This window comes from Dipodomys merriami, unplaced genomic scaffold (assembly GCF_024711535.1).
Source record: "Dipodomys merriami isolate MVZ:Mamm:240054 unplaced genomic scaffold, mDipMer1.0.p SCAF_24, whole genome shotgun sequence".
Classification (NCBI taxonomy): Eukaryota; Metazoa; Chordata; class Mammalia; order Rodentia; family Heteromyidae; genus Dipodomys; species Dipodomys merriami.
The window spans coordinates 5644136-5664273 of record NW_027203826.1 but is presented as its reverse complement, the minus strand read 5'-3'; the positions used below and the strand labels follow the sequence as shown (position 1 = coordinate 5664273).

Sequence of the window (20138 nt, the reverse complement as noted above, 5' to 3'; positions counted from 1 at the left end):
TAGCATTTGCCATTTGTATGATGTCAGTACTTCCATTACGCAACTTAAATGAGGGAAAGGTTAACTAAATTGCAGCATAGCAATTTGATGATAAACTGCAAAACAAGCAGGACCCATAATGCCTGTAATCTATAATGCCGGGATCTGTAATCATGCCTGTAATCCATCATTTAGGAATTTAGGAGGCTGAGACAAAAGGTTCTGGAGTTTGAAACTAGCTTAGACTCTATAGTGAGACCATATCTAAATAAACAAACAAGGCAAAGCTAAGGTATTATTAGAATGAAGAGAGGTAACACACCATTTTGAATATTTCAAGCTATAATATGTTGAATAATTACAAATTTTCCTAAAATTGATCATTGACTCCACTAAACCATAGTTCTGGCATTCCTCCTTTGTTAAATGATTTCCCTTGCTCTGAGAGGTTTTGAGTGATTTTTCTTATCCATATGTCTCAGGATGGTAGCATGTTTACATTGATAAAATCCGTTCAGTTCCTTGGCAGAAAACATTACATCAACTCTGTTTAAACTCTATTAATAATCTTCACGTGTTACATAGGACAATCTCTTAAGCATTGTTCTTGATGAGGTATGCTTTGCCACTGGCATCAAGGGTGGGAGAAGGTGATCTGACTCTCTGTTATTGTATTCTCCACTTTAATTATTAAAAACATGTAGGAGGATGGTGCTCACTAATTTTGCACAGAACAAATCAATTCTGCACAACTCAAGAATGTTACAATCTTCCTCCACGTATTATTGGCTTTCTATCATTCTACTTAGGCTTCTAACAGAACAGAACACAAATGGACAATGACTTCATAGGCTTAAGGCCAGCCCTGGTTTTCAGATGAGCATGGTTCTGGCTGGCCAACAAACAGGAATTACTACCCATAAAATTGAATTTGTGTGGAAAATTAGACACAACCAACATCTTTAAGGCCTCTCTCTGGGGAGGCATTTTTGTTCTCTTTTTCCTCATTTCCTCCTTAGCATCCTTCCTCCCAGGATAATCAATAAATCATCATTGCCATAAAACCTCCACTCTGCTCATTATGAGAATATTGCTCTAGTCTAGTACTTTCTACTTGACATGAATTTTCAGTCCTTTGAGGAATCAATGTTTCCTTCTTTATCCATGAAACAATTTTCATAGACTGAAATGTTACATGGGCAAAAATGAATAGCTAGAAAATGATTCTGATAACCCCAAGGCTCTGAGTGGTAGCTTATAGAATGGTCCGTGTTATGGTTAGCCAACTAGAACACTCTTACACACTGAAGTAGAAGAGTCTAAGCTGCCTGAGATGTGGTGCTGACTCACGGCAGGAAATGCCACCATAAAGGAGTGTGAGTGGTTGAAGAATGTGTAAGGACTCACATTTCCAACAAGAGTTTTGTCCTTCCTTACTGCTGAGCTTGCAAAACTTCACATTAGTGCCACCTTGTAAATCTTCCACATACTTTCAGGCATGTTTTGCTGAAATATATCTTTTGCCTTTTCTGGAATGTATCTGTGCTTTGGTTATATTGAGTTCTAATCAGTGCCACTGGAGTGTAAGTTCCCCAACTAAACTCTACATTCTGTGAGAACTAAAACTAGGACATCTTACTTAGGAACTCCACATTTACCACCATGCTTGTGTTGTAGCAGGTACCCAGTTTGGAGAGAAAATAATGGTCATTCAACCATTGTGGAAAGCCAGGATGGGTTTGCCTATGTACTTGTGCAGAGAAGAAGTTTCAAAATGTGAATACCCCTATAAAATGTGGAGCAGGTCACACCTCCACTAACATATAAAACAAATAACTGCATTGAAAGGAAACTTTAACTTTTATAGCTAAGTAGTGCAATGCTGTAACTAATAGTATTAGCCATAGTGTAATGTAGTCATTTTAATGTATGGAGGCTTTCTTGATACTAGGCCTTGTTTTAAGTATTTTATAGCTTTACCTCACAAATTTTTATGTAAAATCCTGTGGGGTTGATGTCATCATCCCTGTGTTAGAGACAAGGAAAGCACCACATCAAGGTTGAGTCAATTCAGTTATAACTATAAACAATGAGGAGAGGTGGTGGGATCTGAGCTCCAAGCATCTGACACCAGAACTTTGCTCACAATTGATCTGCCATTCCACTTTGTAATATTCATTCTAAAGATTCAGTAATAAGGCAACACATAATGCGCTTTTATGAAATTATCAAAGCAAGAAGCGCATTGATCAAAGTTGTTTCTGATATCAAAACTCTTTGAGTCTGAAACAGAGATTGTCATCCTCAAGTATATTTGGAAAATCTGGGGTCACAATTAGAGGAGCAAAGGCACATTGAAAACTTCTATTAACACACAATGATGTAGAAGGAACCAGCCCCACAATGGCTGGGGAAATGAAGCCCTTGGAGAGATCGACCACCTATTGGCTCTTTTCCAGGGCTTCTATAAACGGACCGCCAACTACCTTCAGATTGGAGACTGGAAGAGGATGGACTGCTTTCCTGTCCCCCATGAGTCCACTCACCTTCCTGATTGATCTCAGGAAGGAGGCCTCTACCCCACCTCCTGACCCCTCCATCCCCCCATCCCCACACACACACTCCAGGACTACACCAGGACCTTTGATGACATCATCGTCTTTGCCTTTCCTAGCAGGTAAGCAGGTGCTGTTTATATTTGGCTGCACTGCTGCCATGACAATACTGCAAATGGTCCATTCCCGTGTCTTGGGGATTTTATTTAAAACACTGCCACTTCAATTTTTTAGAAGAAATACTGGAGCCGATGATTTCTTTACTGTAAGCATGCCATCATCCCCTTTTATGTCCCTGTGAGCACCAATGACCAAGAATGGGGCCTGGCTACCACCCAGATGCCCCTGTCTTGGTAGGGCTGGGGGCAGGGAGGAGGCAACAGAGATGATGTTAGAGTCGAGGGAATCTGATAAGTAACTTCCCTATGGTGCTGACTGCATTGTGATTGTTATTTGTATGAGTCCCTTCATTAATTAGGAAACTATGACAGAAGCCAAAGACAACAATGGTAAAAGTCCCCAGCGTGTAAAAATGGAAGTTTATTTCTCCTCAGAAAAGTCCAGGCTATTATAGTGACTGTGTTCCATGGTGTTTTCAGAGTCTCGGGTTCCTTCTGTGTTGGCCCTTCTGCATGCATTAGCCCCCACCCTTAGCCATAGGACCCACAATGCTCCACCACCATGATGATCCAGCCAGCAAGGCAAGAATGGAGGGAAGACATTCTTCGTCTCTATAAGAGTCCAGTCCAGTCATTAACCCCAGACTTTCACTTAAACACAGACAGTTCCCATACCCAGAGCTTAGCAAGAGGACAGAACTTGCCTGTGAGTGGGACACAGAATGGCACATTTGTTCTAAACACTCATAAGCTCAAACTCCCTCACTCTAGAAGGACAGAACAGATGTGGGAGGCAATCAGTAATTTCTGCCTTCATCCCCTTGGAAGGAGTACTTGGTCAATGGCTAGGAAAACATTTTCACAGCAGTCTGGAGGCTTCTGGAGAAAGACAAGTTAATAAGCAAGAAATGTATTTTTCTTGATTCACCTGTGCTGTCAAGAAGGACATAACTCACCACAGAGCTCAACAGGAAGATGTAGGCATCACCAAAGCAAAGCCTACTGAGATAACTCAGCCCTGCCTTATAGACATCAGGGTCCATTATAGGCCAAAAATGTGCTACCTAGCCTCTAGCAAAAATGGGTTTAAAAACCAAGATGATGATGAAATAAACTCTATGGCCCGATAAGGTAGAGTAAAGGGGAGTTTCAAAGACCCCGGGCTGTTGGGAAGGTTGCTGGCAGATGACACTGTGCATACAAATTCAAACTGCACCTCACACATCAGGCCCTGGGTGTCTCACACATCACCTGGAGATTTGGGAGGAATGAGAAGATTGGTAGAAATGTAAGGCTGATGTTTCATCTGAATTGCAGCAATTCAGATCCTTTGGGCCAGATGTGGACATTTTTAGGCCTTGTGTGAGGGGAGAAAAAAAAACCCAACCCTGACAGATTGAAAGTTTGCTTGAAGGTTCTTACGGTCATGTAAGTTAAAGCTGCTCCTTTCAGCTTGGGGTGTGATTTTCTCTGACTTCCCTAGGACCAGAAGCAGAGGCAGGGCCTCTTCTACAAGTTGTGCCAAGTCCTTTAGTCCTTTACTTAAGAGCTGGAAGCAAAGATGTTCCAAGAAAGTGAGCTGTTAACAATTACAGTGATAGCCAATTCCTAGCATAGTGCTCTTTTCTAGTCCTTGCACAAGCCATTATTGTGATCTGTGCTCTGAATTATGATGACTTTTTAAACTAATGCTTGGGAATTTGGGCTGGAAGAGTGACACAAGGAATTTTTCATCCTTGTCCTTTGCTTGGCTGATTCGCCAGTATTTTGTACTTTGTGTTAGAGCCTGTGTTCTTTGAGGAGGTGAGAGCTTCCCATGCAAAGACCTAATTTCTAACAGCAGTGAACTCCAAGGGCCAAATAATGGGACAGACTGTAGATAGGGCAGGGATCTAAGGAGGGCCCTTGTTATCTGGAAAGAATGAAGGGTATTTCCTAGCAATTGTGTGATGCCCAGGGAGTATTTCATTGCCCTTTAAATATTTGAGGGGGGAGAAACATGGATGAGCCTGGAAGCCACATGCTCATTTTGATGTCTCTCTGAGGCTCCTTCATTTCTAGGTCCAAAGCAAAGCACCTGCTTGGTCCACCAAGAATCTTGATGCAAGATGCGTGGTCTTCCTGTGTTATCATTCTTCTGAAGTGCCCTAGCTGTGTATCATCTATTGTAGCATCATCATGGAAGTATGTAAAAGGTAGCAAGGTTTTATTTCAGGCAGGTCCTAGGCAGGACTGTCCAACCACAAGCCTCAGAGAGGTTGTGATTTGTTCAAGGCCACACAGTAAGTGATCAACATCTTTGTCCTTTCAGGACCCATGCCAAGTGCTCTCTACCCACCCAAGCCCCAGAACTGGTACCAAAAAAAAAGATAACAGGTATTTAGTTTATAATCACATGATGCTAACTCCAACAGCCATTTCTAGAGTATGTTTAGTTTCTCTTTATCTAACTTAGAATTATACATTTCTCTCTCCTGTGTCTCTCTTGTCTGTCTCTGTCTCTTTCTCACACTCTTTCTTGCTATTTTTAACTCAACTGAAAACTAATCACTCCCTCTTTTGCTTTTTCTCTCTCTCCATTTCCTCTTTCTAGTTTTCTGAGTATATCTTGCAAAGTAAATACGTATTATGACCTTGCATTTTCTTAAAGTCCCCTAAATTCTCAGATTGAGATTCATCTGGCATTCCCTTCTGCATGTTTGTGAAGACATCTCTCATGGAGTCTTCTCATATAATCTTATCTGAGAGCCGTCACAGCCACAAAGACAGCCACCAATCCTTTGTCTCTGTTGTGTGGAGACTCTCTCGTTTGTGACCCAAGTTTTCCTCATCTTCCTCCATCTTCTTCCATCTTCTCTTTTTCTCATCTTCTTTCCTCTCCATTTTCTCTATCCTCTTTTTTCTTTTACTTTGTCTTCTTCTTCTCCATCTTCCTCTTTTTCTCTCCCTCCATTTTCTCTTATTGCATCATCCAATAATTATCTGAGTATATCATGCAAAGTAAATACATGTCTTTCTTGAAGTCTCACGTTTGAGGACTTGCTTATCTAGGTTTTATATCCCATTCATATGGAATATATAACCTACAAAATTAAGAAAATTTTGGTAAGGGTTGAGTTGGGAGAGATAGATGAAAATGTTGAAAGGGTGACGCTGATCAAGATACATCGTATTCATGAACTACTTTGTTGAATGGAAACTCTTGTACAGCTACTTAAAGTTAACAAAAAATGATGTGATTAATGAGAGTAAAGACACAACCTAAACAACAAACACATGACTTTTACTTTCTGAATTCCTTAGGATTTTGTAATAAGCAACAGTTTGGGTTTGCATTGTCCAGGAAGCCTCCACATAGGCAAATAGCACAGCTTGTGAGTTCACTTGGAGAAGGCAGAAGTGGCAGAGCCCAGTGGAGCAGTCCAGACTCCAGCCAGATGGAGTGAAGGGCAAAGGCCATTTCTTTTCCATTAATGCATTGTGACAACTTCATCTGACTTGGCCAGCAACATGGCTGATTGGTAGATATTTCATTTGTGCAAAACAGAGACGTTATTATGCAATTAACTCTCAGGAAAACATTGATGGCTTTATAGTAATTAGTAAATCAGAGGCATAATGACATAGACCAAAGTTTGGTATACTCATCATTAATGAAGCAATCTTTTTATTACCCAAGACTTGTCCCCGGCCGGATCTGTATTCAACCACCTGGATTCCTTCATTACTAGCTGTTGTGTGGAACAAAGATGCTTTGTAATGCTAGAGTTCAATGTCAGGGGCTATGAAGGCCAGAGTTGACTATGAGAGGGCTGTGACATATTTCTGGCTATGTCATTTCGCAGGTTCTTAATAGGACCTGAGATGCAGTCTTTCTTTTACCCTTTGTGAACTCATTTTGGAAGTTTCTATTGGCTGATTCCAACTCTATAAAGGAAAGCACAGGGAATTTATGGAACATCTCAACCTATCTTGGTATTATTTTTTCATTTTTGGTTCCATGTGTGTCTAGATTTAGCTTTAATAATTTATCAACCATACAGGATCTTCCTGTTTGCTTTCAGGTCAAATGCAGACTTGACTGCTCATTTTCTTGTTATTTCCTGGAGGTGGATTACAGTGCTCCATTCTGCCATCTGGAATGGGGATTCTTTGCCTCCCTGTTGATCCCTTCATGCTTTCAGTGTTCATTTCAGGCCATACACATGCTTTTTCTTCAGAGAGAAAAAAATCAATTTCCTCTGGGCTGAAGAGAGGCCAGCATTTTTGTAATCCCCCAGTGTTACATTATACTTTTAAATAAAAGGATATTTCTGAGCTCTATAGACAGTACCCAAAACAACTGCTTATTCAATTGCAGTGGCAAATCAGCATCAGCCATCAGCCATTCTCACTTTTCCCAGCTGTCACTAAGAAATGGATCTTCCGGAGCTGAGAACAGTGGTTCGTATTTGTAATCCTAATCCTATTTGTAATCCAGAGGTGGAGATTGGGAGGATCAGTTCAAATCAAGCCTGGGCAAAAACTGAAGCCCTTGCCGGACCAAGAAATATGATGGCGGGGCTGGGAAGGTGGCTCAGTGGTAGAGCACTTGCCTTGCATGCCTGAGGCCCTGGGTTTGATTCCTCAGCACCACATAAGCAAAAAGAAAAAAGCCAGAAGTAGTGCTGTGGCTCAAGTGGTAGAGCGCTCTCCTTGAGCTGAAGAGCTGAGGGACAGTGCCCAGGCCCAGAGTTCAGGCCCCACGACTGGACCCCCCCCCCCAAAAAAAAGAAATATGATGGCATTTGGAAGACATAGGTAGGAGCATCATAGTCTGAGGCCAGGCTTGGACAAAGCTGAAACCCTATCCAAAAATAAAAATAAAAAACTCAAACAAGTGCTGTGCCATGAATTAAGTGGTAGAGTGCCTACTGGTAAGTGCATCACAGTACTGTAGAAATAAATAAATAAACTTGATGTCTTCTTATTGGTTGATATCATTCCTTTCTTGGCTCTGCAGGCATCCAGATGTACCTTTGCAACAGAGAGCACTATGGTTACCTGCCCATCCCCCAGAAGCCTCAACAGACCCTGCAAGAAGACATTGAGACCCTCATCCATGTGCAGATAGGAGCAATGAGTGAGTGACCCTGCAGGCAGGGTGATGGCGCTGTTCATTGACAAAGTGACTAGACCAGTCCCAGCATGCCTCATGGAGGCCCAGCATGGCTCTCAGCCTTGGCTGAAACAGCTGTTCCGCTCTCCATTCATTCTCCAGCTTTCCTTGTATGAAATTCAAATATGACAAGGTCGGTGTCATCAAGGAGCTTCCTGTCCTGGTGGACACTGGGTACACAAAATAGTACCCTCCAAACAAGGCAATAAGTACTATAACTGTGTTTTGTAACATGAACTTAATTCCTAACTTTGTAATTCTGTAACTTAACCTTTATTGTCAAATGGCGATAATAAAACTTCTAATTTTAGAGCAGATATACACAACTCACATATGTATGTGGGGGTTAATATATACTAACACATATAACGTATATATTAACACATGTTAATATATAATATAACACATATAAATGTTTATATATACATCTATATTATGTATGTGTCACATATACAGATATGTGGCACATGTCTATATTATAGATAATATATAATATTATATATTATTCCTATATTATATATGTTGTATATATATTTTTATATAGATTATAACATAGACATGCACATAGACATGGTTAACACAACAATAATAATTATTATATCTCCCTTTTACATAGTTTTTGATATCATAGACACCAAACCAACCACTTTTTGTTCCTTGTCTCATGAATATTCTCTATAACCCAGTGAACCTATAATAATAAAGATGAAGAAGTTGAGGTACAGAGACCCCAGGTAATGAGATAATTATACTAAGTACATGGCAGGTTGAAATTTGAACAAGTTTCACTGTCTCCAAATCTCATGTCCTTGAAGATTGTATTTTCATTGTTCTGGGTCTGGCATGCTGTAGGAAGACCATTTTGGATATCACATTTGATAGGAAGGTGGCCTATAAATTGAGCCATGCTCCAGTTCTGGCTATTTTTCATGTAGCATCTTGCTGTTTTTGCTTTGGCCAGCCTGGACCTCATTCCTCCTATTTACTTAGATGAGATGACTAGTGTATGCTATCACCCTTAACATTTTTTGTTAGGATGGGGTCTCTTAAACTTTTTTCAGGGCTGGTCTCAATCCATGCCCCTCTAGATCTCCACCTCCTGTGTATCTGGGAGTACAATTTGAGCTCCTAGCAACAGATTACTATGAGAGATTACTAAAACCAGATTATTAAGATACAATAGTATATGAGGTCAGAAAAATCTAAAACTGAGTTCCAGCTCAGCTAATTATTCAGTGTTTGACCTTGGACAAGTCCACACTGGATAGATCTCAGTTTGCTTGCACATAGAAGCAATCAAGCACAGCAAAAAGAGAAGATAATGGCATTTATGAAAACACTTAAATTGTAAGGTACTTAAGTGACTGCTATGGTTGAGAACAGATCTGCAGTTGAAGATGATTATTTTGATAGGCATATGCACTCATAAAGAACAGCTAAACTGTATATTTTATTTAAATATATATTAAATTTATACTACATATTTTAAATATGTATTTACATATCTTCATAAAGGTTATGTCATTTGCTTGTAAATGAGTGGAACTGGAGGTCATCATGTTGAGCTATAGGAGCCAGATTCAAAAGAGCCAAATATTACATGTTTTCAGTCATTTGTAGAATGTAGACCTAAATGATATGCATATATATATGCTCTTCATATACATATACATTCATATGTAGAGAGAGAGAAAATATGACTGCAACTTAGGAATTGTTTGGGGGAATGAGAAGAAGGGGGAAAGGAAAAGAGAATGATGGAGGACTAATACTATTGACATACATGGTATCTATAAATGAAAAATGGCAAAACTAAACTAAAAACTATTGACTAATAGAGGTAGGTAGGGGTGGGAAAAGAGAGGGCAATAGAGGGGTTTATTTTGATTATTATATGGTAAAATATAGTAAAACCTGTACAAATAATATTTGCTTAAAAATGACAAGGAAGTAAAATTAGGCTCTGCTGTGGGTATGGATACCAGAGGGAGGAGGAAGGCAAATGGAGAGGAGTGAATGTGGACATATTCATGCATCTAACGTATTTGGTAGAAGGACTTTACATACTTGTATAGGCACTTGATTACCCACGTCTGAGTGTCTGAGGTGAAGTGGACCTGGCAGAGAGGGAGCGTATCCCCAGAGACTTCCCCATCCAGTGACTTTACTTCCATTTTCATTTCCTCTGGCTGCTTCCAGTTTCCTCAGCTCCCCAAGGCTACACCGAGCAGGTCTTGCACTATTTCTCTGCAGCTTTTCTGCTGTCCCCTCAGCCCCTGCCCCCACACTGAGACTCCACACCCAGGACAGCCGGGCCAGGGAGGGTTCTGGGAGGAAACAGCTCCTCTGGGTCCAGTACTGCTTTTCTGTAGACATTCAGCTATAGATTTAACTCTGAACTGTGCTGCTAGGCAGTGACTGAAATAGTTGAGGGGGTGGAGACCCGCAAGCAGTAGGAAGAATGCCAGCCAGTGCATCCGCAGATCCCAGCACCTGTCCTGCTTGTTTGAGCAGTGGCTTCCATGGTCAGGAGGGCCAAGTCCTCCTGGATGGTGACATCAAAACCTCACACCTGTCATCCTAGCTACTCAAGAGGCTGAGAGCTGAGGGTTGTGGTTCGAAGCCAGCCCAGGCAGGAAAGTCCTTGAGAACTCTCATCTCCAATTAATTACCAGAAAACTGGAAATGGCACTGTGGCACAAAGTGGTAGAATGCTAGCCTTGAGCAAAAGAGCTCAGAGACACTGTTCAGGCACTGAGTTAAAGCCCATGATTGATTTTTAAAAAAAATATCTGCCATTTCAGCGGGCCCTCAGCAGAAGTGGAGTTGTGTTGAGGCTGAGGCTGGGGCATGGTGGTAGAACACATGCTTAGCAGGTATGAGGCCCTGGGTGAAATGCTAGAATCCCTTCTCCCATCAAAGAAAGAAAGAGATCCTGAGATCAGAGAGGCTGTAAGACCACTGAATATGCTCCTGGACTCTTACTGGTACTCTGTTGCAGAGAAGATCAAATCGGGGTGCCCCCTCTTCTAAAGCTAGTGCTTTTCCCCTTCTTTGCCTCTCTCAGGCACCTGGACCTGAGATAAATGTGCTGGCATCTAGAGTTGTGCCATCCATGTCTTCTAAGTCAGTGCCCGAGACCCACAACTCCGCAAGCCAGTGGCTGTGGCAGGTCACAGAGGTAGAGTGCTGTGTGCACATGAGTGGCTCACTTTGACCTGTGGTGCTCGCACCTACCTCATGTGCTAGCTCCCCACTACCGTGTGAGGACAGGGGTCCTTCCCTGCCTCCAGCTGTGGTACTGAACTCATAGTACCACACCTCCACCTGCTGTGCCCCCTGGGCACCTCCGCCTTGCCCTCGAGCAGCTGGGCCTCTGGGCAGTGAGCTAGGCAGGCTGTGAACGGCCTGTGGCCTGCGGGCAGTGTGCTGGCCTAGCCCATCTAGTGGATGATCCCAGGGCCTCGCACACTCCCTCATGGGCCTGCTCAGTGGCATGTTGGTGGTGGCCGGCTGCTGATGCTTGGTGGGAAGGGAAGTCACCGGATTGAGTCTGGGGTTTGTGGCCTTGAGTACAGCACGTAGCCTGGTCTGCAGAGCCTTGGGACATTTGGGTCTCCGGGCCCTAGGGCACTGCCATCCCTAAGTCTGTCCCTCACCCCTGCTGCCTCCCAGCATTTCCTGAAGGCAACGAATGTTTAAGAAGGTTGCGGGTCTGGCTGCCGCACTTCTATCTTATAGATTGATGAGCTCAAGCTGTTCTGCTGATGTCACTGTGCATCTGTGTTTGGGGAGAGAGTATAAGAGAATGGTTAACCCAGCAGGAGCTCATTAAACCATGAATGATGAAAGGTAGGCGCCTGGTTTATTCCTGTTTGATTTTTGCCTGGAATGGCTCAATTTTCAAAATATATTGTTTGCCTTCTTTCTTGGATTATGACCTTCATTACTGGATAGGGAAGGTGTGTGTGTGTGTGTGTGTGTGTGTGTGTGTGTGTGTGTGTGTGTGTGTGTGTGTGTGTGTGTGTGTTTCAAGAAATGAAGGACCCTTAACTACTAATGCTCATTAGACACCACAGTCTTCTGGGAGTGGTGGTATACTTGTAATCTCAGCACTCAGGAGACTGAGGTAGGAAGGTCTGGAGTTTGAGGCCAGCCAGTGTTCCACAGCAAGACACTGTCAAAAGAGAGAGAGAAAAAAGAGAGAGAAAAGACAGAGGGAGGGAGGGAAGAAGAGAGAGGGAAGGACAGGTATGGGAAGGAGGGAAGGAAGGAGGAAAGGAAGGAAGGAAGGAGGAAGGAGCAAAAGAAAGCTGTCCCACCCCAGAATTTCACATCACTTGGCATGAGTGAAACTGGCCATAGTCTCTCTCTAGTACCTTAGTGAAGGGGCCACTGTACTGATCATGCCTTTCATACTGCATCTCAGTTGGGTTGGGATCCCCAAACCTCCATGCTAGGATGCATCTGTAGCTTACTTCTTTCTGCTGAGAGCCTGCAGTCCTGGCATCTTTCCCAGCCCATTTGCTCTCCATGTGTTGGTGTGGCCAGCATCCCAGGCGGCTTCTCCATATCAACACATGCTGCTATGATCACTGTTGGGGGTCATGGAGTCTTGGAAAGTGGGTCTGTTGAGTTGAGCAGCAGACATTTGAACCTTCTTCAGAAAGTCTCTTGGCTAGACTGGGCATGGTGCCTCCTGCCTGTAATCTCAGCTATTTGAGTGAGGGACATAAGGAAGATGGATGCCCAAGGCTAGCCACAAGCTAAGTTAGTCTGATAATTTATCTGAAAAAAAAAAAAAAAAACAGACTAGAAGCAAAATAAACTCTAAAGCATAGCTTAAGTAGTAGATTGCTTGCTTAGTAAGTACGAGACCTGGAGTTCAAGCTCAAGTACTGCCTTAAAACCTAAAATAAAAATATCAGTAACACGGCCAACTAGCTTCATGTGCCTGGAATAGAAGGAAATAGAAACTGGTAATAGCTGCAGTGATTATCATTGTCAGTACTATCAGCAACTTAATGATCAACTCTCAAATTCTTTCATATAAATGTACATAATTATAGAGAGAGACACATATATATGTATGTGTCTGTATATACCATAAAGAAATGCACTAAATAGACGGGCTCCAGTGGCTCACGCCTGTAATCCTAGCTACTCAGGAGGCTGAGATCTGAGGATCAAGGTTCAAAGCCAGCCCAGGCAGGAAAGTCCGTGAGACTCTTATCTCCAATAAAACCACTAGAAAACTGGAAGTGGCGCTGTGGCTCAAGCGGTAGAGCACTCTCTTTGAGTTGAAGAGCTGAGCTGAGGGATAGTGCCCAGGCCTAGAGTGCAAGCCCCACAACCGACAAAAAAAAAAAAAAAAAAAAAAGAAACCCACTAAATAAAAAATAACTAAATAAATATAAAATAAAATAACCAAATAAAAATAACACGAGGAACCCCACTAAACAGTATTTAAAAGGAGAGAGGAGGAGAGAATGAGGTTAAGAAAGAATAAAAGGGGGGGTTGAATTTGATCAAAAAGTACATGATATGCATATGTGCAAATATCACAATGAAACTCCTTTGTACAATTTATGCTAATGATTTTTAAAGAAAATGTCCAAATTATCCCTTTCAGGAAAATTACATCAGTACTGTGAGTTCCTACAAGACCACCAAGCTTTCAAGGTCTTTTTAGCCTTATTGGCCACATTCCTTCCAATCACAGAAGTCTATAGAACTTTAAAGTTTTTTGGTTGAAGGGGGGTGAGAACGTTGAAGGAGATAACAGTGAGCAAGATGCACTGTATTCATAAACTGCTTGGCTAAATACCAAAAAATGGATGAAAGCTCTTTTGAGAGGATCAAATTGATAAAACTCCTCCTCACTGAAGGCACAATATCTCTCCACTTGGAATCCTCCATGGCCAGGGTATGGAACAAGAATTGCAGTGAACAAATGCTCTCAACAGCCAGGGCTCCAGCTACCAGGGTTCCAGCATAGCCACGTAGTCCTGAAGACCTGCCTAACAGCAATCCTCTGCCCTGGAAGGCCTGGGTTGGGTTCCAGCCCTGAAGATCGGGCATGTGACTGGAATTCTGATTTCAAATCCTGTCACTAACAAAGCCCTCTGTGTGCCTCTTGTGTCTTCCAGTTGACCGTCCTCCAATGGAACCTTCCCGATTTGTGTCACTCATCCCTAAATATCCAGACAAGATGGGAGTTAATGAGGTAGGAAAGTGTGTGTGTGTGTATGTGTGTGTGTGTGTAACACATGCTTGTACATATGAGCTGTGCAGTTGTTGTATTACGCAGTCTTTATTAAAGCACTCTCCCAAGCATCTGATTGAGAGCCAGCAATAACGATGTGGCTGCTGGAAGGCTCTGGGATCTTGAGAAAACTACTCATATGTTGTTTTGCCTCTATTCTATCTTTGATGAGGAGGGTCCTGGAAACAGGAGTTAATCATTGCATCAAGAAAAAAGGAACTATTTCATAGGGAAAGTGAATATGCCAGGCTTTAGCAAACTCTGTATGGAAGGTAAGGGAAGGAGATATATGTTCTCTATTTGGAGGACACTGGCTTTTTTTCTACCAGAGTAGAGTGTGTTGCTGTTGTTCCATTTAAAAAATGTTGGAAGAGGACAAGGAAGAGATAAAAAGAAATGTGTTCACAAATTCTGCTTTCTACAGGCAAGAGTTCGTAATAGCTTTATTCTAAGGACCAAATTTACTCTGCAGTTTTCATTGTATCAAGAGCACGACCTAAAATGCAGCTCACTAGTAAAGCACTTGCCCGGGTCCTGATGTCAAACCCCAGAAACACACATACACACAAGACAAAGAGAGAAAAAGGAAGGAAAGGAAGGAGAGAGGGAGGGAAACAAAGGAAAACCAGTGAAATGAACATATGACGAAGTGTTGTACACCAGAGCCTGCAGAGCCATGACTACGACTCACATCACTGACTCCTTCCTTATGGTCTGGAGGTGTCCAGCAGTCCACACACTGAGACACAACTCTCTTTGGACCTTGGATAGGCAACAGTCCAGTATCGTTGGTGTTCATTGCCACTGCTTAATGGAAGGAAAACAATAACTGTAACACACATGGACTTGCACAAAACACAGCCATGGTTGCTGATGGAACTTAGAATGCTGTTGTAGCTCTCTCCTTTCCTGCAGCTTTCCAGTTCTCTAAACAAAAGGACCCACATGTCCTACATATATTCACTTTCTTCTTAAAATTACATTTCTTTTTATGTTTTATTGTAAAAATAGGGTACAGAGGGGTTACAGTTACATGAGTAAGGTAATGAGTACATATCCTATCGAGCATTGTTAACTTCCTCCTTTGTTTTTCCTCTACCATTCCTTCCCTCCCCACCTTCCCAACTCCCCCTCCCTCAAGTTGTAAAGTTCATTTTCAAATAGTGTCTTGGACATCTTATTGTTACAACTGGTAAACCTATATCCTTATTTCAGCATTTTGTTATTTCCCTTCCCCTCCCCAAATTAGAAAAATGTATATACAAGATTCAGGACACCGACATCAAATACAGTGAAAACAGGGGAAAGAACATACAAAAGAAACAAAAAAAAATCACATAGTACATTTTAGATACGTTAAAATCAATAGCAAGCAAGAAAGAAAAAACCCTATCTTGGGTTTCATTTCATTTATCATCATCTTATATGGTCATATATATGTACATAGCTTTTGACCTTTTCTGCTTGTCCTAGACATATACTAGTTATTTAGGGTAACCATGGGATCTATGTTTCTTTGGGCCTGGCTTACTTCACTTAATGTAATTTTTTCCAAGTCTTTCCATTTCCTAACAAATGGGGCAATGTCATTCTTTCTGATGGAGGCATAGAATTCCATTGTATATATACACCACATTTTCTTGATCTATTCATCTACTGAGGGGCATCTGGGTTGGTTCCATATCTTAGCTATTGTAAATAATGCTGCATAAACATAATTGTGCTGGTAGCTTTAGTATAACCTTGTTTGTGATCATTTGGTAAATGTCCAAAAGTGGGACTGCTGGGTCATAGGAGAACTCTATATGGAGTCTTTTGAGGAACCTCCATACTGCTTTCCAAAGTGGTTGAACAATTTTACACTCCCACCAACAATGCAGTAGGGTTCCCTTTTGGCCACATCCCCTCCAGCATCTGTTGTTATTAATTTTCTTCATTTGTTCTAACTTGGGTGAGGTGGAATCTCAATGTTGTTTTGATTTGCATTGCTTTTATGGCTAGAGCAGTTGAGTATTTCTATTGGCCATCCTTATTTCCTCTTCAGAGAAGTCTCTCTTTTAAGTCTTTAGCCCACTTATTTATTGGGCAGTTGTTTCTTTGAGGATTTGTTGTTGGAGGATTTAGTTTTTTGAGTTCTAAGTATATTTTAGATATGAGACCCCTGTCTGTTGTATGGCTAGTGAAGATCTTCTCACAATTTGTGAGTTTTCTATCGATCTTGCTAGCTATGTCCTTTGCCATGGAGAAACTCTGCAATTTCATGCAATTCTATTTGTCCAACCTTTCTTTGATTTGTTGTGTTTCTGGGTCACTACTAAGAAAATTTCAGCCTGTGCCAAGGAACCCTATATTTTCTCTTATTCCTTCCTGTAATGTTTTCAGGTTGTCTGTTTTGACATCAAGGTCTTTGATCCATATGGAGTTGATTCTGGTGCAGGGTGATATATAAGGATCTAGTTTTAGTTTTCTACTGCACCATTTGCCAAAGAGGCTGTCTTTTTCCATTCTATTTTTTTAGCTCCCTTATCGAAGATTAGGTGGTTATAGGTCTGTGGGTTCATTTCTGGGTCTTCAGTTCTATTCCATTGGTCATCAGGTCCGTTCTTGTGCCAATACCAAGCAGTTTTGATTACTATGGTTTTGTAATAGAGTTTGAAATTTGGTATTGATATTCCTCCAGCACTGTTCTTTCTGCTAAGGATTGTCTTTGCTCTCCATGGTCACTTATTTTTCCATATGAATTTTTGGGCTGCTTCTTCTATTTCATTGAAGAAAGAGTTTGGAATATTGATAGGTTTATAGATAGCCTTGGGAAGTATTGCCATTTTCATGATGTTAATCCTCCCAATCCAGGAGCATGGGAGGGTTTTTCACTTCCTAAGTTCTGCCTTAATTTCCTTTTTCAGGTTTTTAAAGTTTTCATCGTAGAGCTCCTTCACTTCTTTAGTTAACTCCTAGATATTTTATTTTATTTTTTGGGGGGGGAGGGTCCGGTCGTGGGGCCTGAACTCTGGGCCTGGGCGCTGTCCCTCAGCTCTTCAGCTCAAGGCTAGCGCTCTATCAGTTGAGCCACAGCATCACTTCTGGCTTTTTTCTTTTTGCTTATGTGGTGCTGAGGAATCGAACCCAGGGCCTCAGGCATGCAAGGCAAGCGCTCTACAACTGAGCCAACTTCCCAGCCCTGATATTTTATTTTTTTTGTGGGGTTATTACAAAAGGAGTTGCTTTCCTGATTTCAGCTGAATTCTTTTCATTGTTGGCACACAGAAAAGCCATTGATTTTTGAGGGTTAATTTTATACCCTGCTACTTTGCCAAAAATTTCGAATCAGCTCGAGTAATTTGGGAGTGGAGTTCATGGGATTCTTTAAATATAAGATTATGAGCCGGGCGCCGGTGGCTCATGCCTGTAATCCTAGCTACTCAGGAGGCTGAGATCTGAGAATCGCGGTTCAAAGCCAGCCCGGGCAGGAAAGACCATGAGACTCCTATTTCCAATAAACCACTAGAAAACCAGAAGTGGCGCTGTAGCTCAAGTGGTAGAGCGCTCACCTTGAGCTGAAGAGCTGAGGGACAGCACCCAGAGTTCAAGCCCCACGACTGACAAAAAAAAAAAAAAAAAAAAAGATTATGTCATCTGCAAAGAGGGAGAGTTTTAACTTCATCTTTCCCTATTTGGCTCCCCTTTATGTTTGCATCTTTTCTTATTGCTGTAGCTAGGCATTCTAATACTAAACTGAAGAGAGAGTGTACATTCTTGTCTCTTTCCTGAGTTTAGAGGAAATGGCTTTAGCTTTTCACCATTAACTATAATGCTGGCTGTAAGTTTGTCATGCACAACCTTTATTATATTGAGGAATGTTCCATGAATTTCTAGTTTTTCCAGAGCCTTCATCATAAAGGGGTGTTAGATCTTGTCAAATGCTTTTTCTGCATCTATTGAGATAACCATGTAGTTCTTATCCTTGCTCTTGTTAATGTGATGAATTATATTAATTGATTTTCATAAACTGAATCCTGAAATGAATCCTGTTTGATTGTGGTGTATGATTTTTTAATAAGTTTTTTATTGTGAAAATACCGCACAGGGGGTTACAGTCACATGAGCAAGGTAATGAGTACATTTCTTATAAAGCATTGTTGCCTCCTCCTTTGTTTTTCCCCTACCATCCCTTCCCTCCCATCTTCACAACTACATACCCTCCCACTCCCCATCCTCACTGCCAACACCCCCACCCCCCCACTCCACCTAAAATAAGTTTCAAGAAGGAGCCAAGCATGTCCATTGGGCATTTTGAGTTTAATGAAGACCAAAGATCATTGGACAGGGAGTTACCTCAGGCCATTCCAGGGTGGAATTAACTTTAAGGCTATTAGAGTCTGTCCTGTAATGACTAGGGACCTGGATTCTCCCCAAGGACCCACCATCTGCCAGGCACCTCCCACTCCAGCCACATCCACCGGTGAGGAGGACCCTTACTCACTTCCCATCCACTGCCTCCACAGTCTTGACCTTGACCTTCTGCTGGTAGATTGTGTGCAGCATCCAATCCTGTCCGTCCTTCCTGCATTTCCAGTTGATCATGAAAATCTGATGCAGGAAGCCAAGGAGGGAGAAAAACACAAGGTACTTACACCTTATTCTTTTTTGAAAAGTTTAGTGAATGTCAAGGATCAAAGTTGCTGATCAGCTAAGGATGAGAAACGACAGGGAAAACCATAGTAAGAATGAGTAAGGACTTATCCAAAATGAACTACTTTCAAAACAGGAGCTCTGATACTGAAAAACATGTTCTTTCTACTTTTGAAAAACAAAGTTCAAAAAGTAACTCATCAAGAAGCTAAAGGTGAACTAAACATAGAGCAAAAGAGGAAGGAGACAATTGCCAAGTGGACTTTGTGTGTGAGTGTGTGTGTGTGTGTGTGTGTGTGTGTGTGAGCACATGCACACGTGCGTGCACGCACATGTGCACACACATACGTACAACAGGACTTAGGCATTATCCCTTAGATTCTTTTCTTTTTTCTTTTCTTTTCTTTTCTTTTCTTTTTGTCAGTCATGGCCTTGAACTTTGGGCCTGAGTGCTGTCCCTCAGCTTTTCAGCTCAAGGTGAGCGCTCTACCACTTAAGCCACAGCACCACTTCTGGTTTTCTGAGTGGTTTATTGGAGGTAAGAGTCTCATGGCCTTTTCTGCTGGGCTGGCTTTGGACCACAATCCTCAGATCTTAGCCTCCTGAGTAGCTAGGATTGCAGGTGTGAACCACTGGCACCCAGCTCCTTAGATTATTTTCTTAATGCTGGTGCTTTATCTATTGGACCACAGGTCCATTTCTGGCTTTTTGATGCTTAATTGGAGATAAGGGTCTCATGGGCTTTCCTGCCTGGCTTGGCTTGGACTTCACTCCTCAGATCTCAGCATCTTGGATAGGATTAAGTTCAGGTGCCAACAGTACCCTGCTCAAGTGATTAATTTTATCATCAAAAGTTGAGGGGTTTATTCTCCAGTTCTGCGGTTTGAAATCAGGGTTTTGTATTTGCTCTGTTTACTTGCTCAGCTTGCTTGTGTGGTTGGTGTGTTATCATTTAAGTCATACTTCCAGTCCAGCTTTTTGTAAGTTATTTTTCTGTTTTTGGAGATGGAGTCTCCTTGTTCATTTTTGGAGATTGAGTGTGTTACTTTAATACATCTTCACTTGTCAAACCAAACTTGCAGCCATGGAGTAAAAATCATTTAGTCAGGCTGTATGTAATCCTTTGTTTGGGTTGCTGGATTATATTTGCCTGTTATATCCTTGATTTTATATCAGAATAATCCTGGCTTCTTAGAACCAATTAGAATATACTCCATCCTGCTCTATTTTTTGAAAGAGTTTTTTAAGGATTAGCATTAATTCTTTAGATAGTTGGTAGTTCTCTAGTAAAGCTTTTTGGTTCTTTTGGAATTTATTTTATCACTATCTCAAATTCTTTACTTGTTGTACACTTATTCTGAATTTCTATTTTTGTGTCATTGTATCAGTTTGTCCATTTCATCTCAATTATCTAACTTTGTTCAGTCAGT

General features: G+C 41.6%; 2 pseudogenes across 9 annotated transcripts in view; one reads left to right on the top strand and one right to left on the bottom strand.

Annotated features, from left to right (window-relative positions):
• Positions 1 to 7783, top strand: part of LOC138835485 (procollagen galactosyltransferase 2-like) — a 57146-nt pseudogene extending 49363 nt beyond the window's left edge.
• The window catches only part of LOC138835716 (prefoldin subunit 3 pseudogene), a 66913-nt pseudogene that overhangs the window by 4552 nt on the left and 42223 nt on the right, over positions 1 to 20138 (bottom strand). For all 9 annotated transcript variants that reach the window (XR_011374711.1, XR_011374713.1, XR_011374709.1 and 6 more), the window contains one exon: positions 18560 to 18666. The product of XR_011374711.1 is annotated as a prefoldin subunit 3 pseudogene, transcript variant X3 (transcript). The remainder of the gene's footprint in view (positions 1 to 18559; positions 18667 to 20138) is intronic.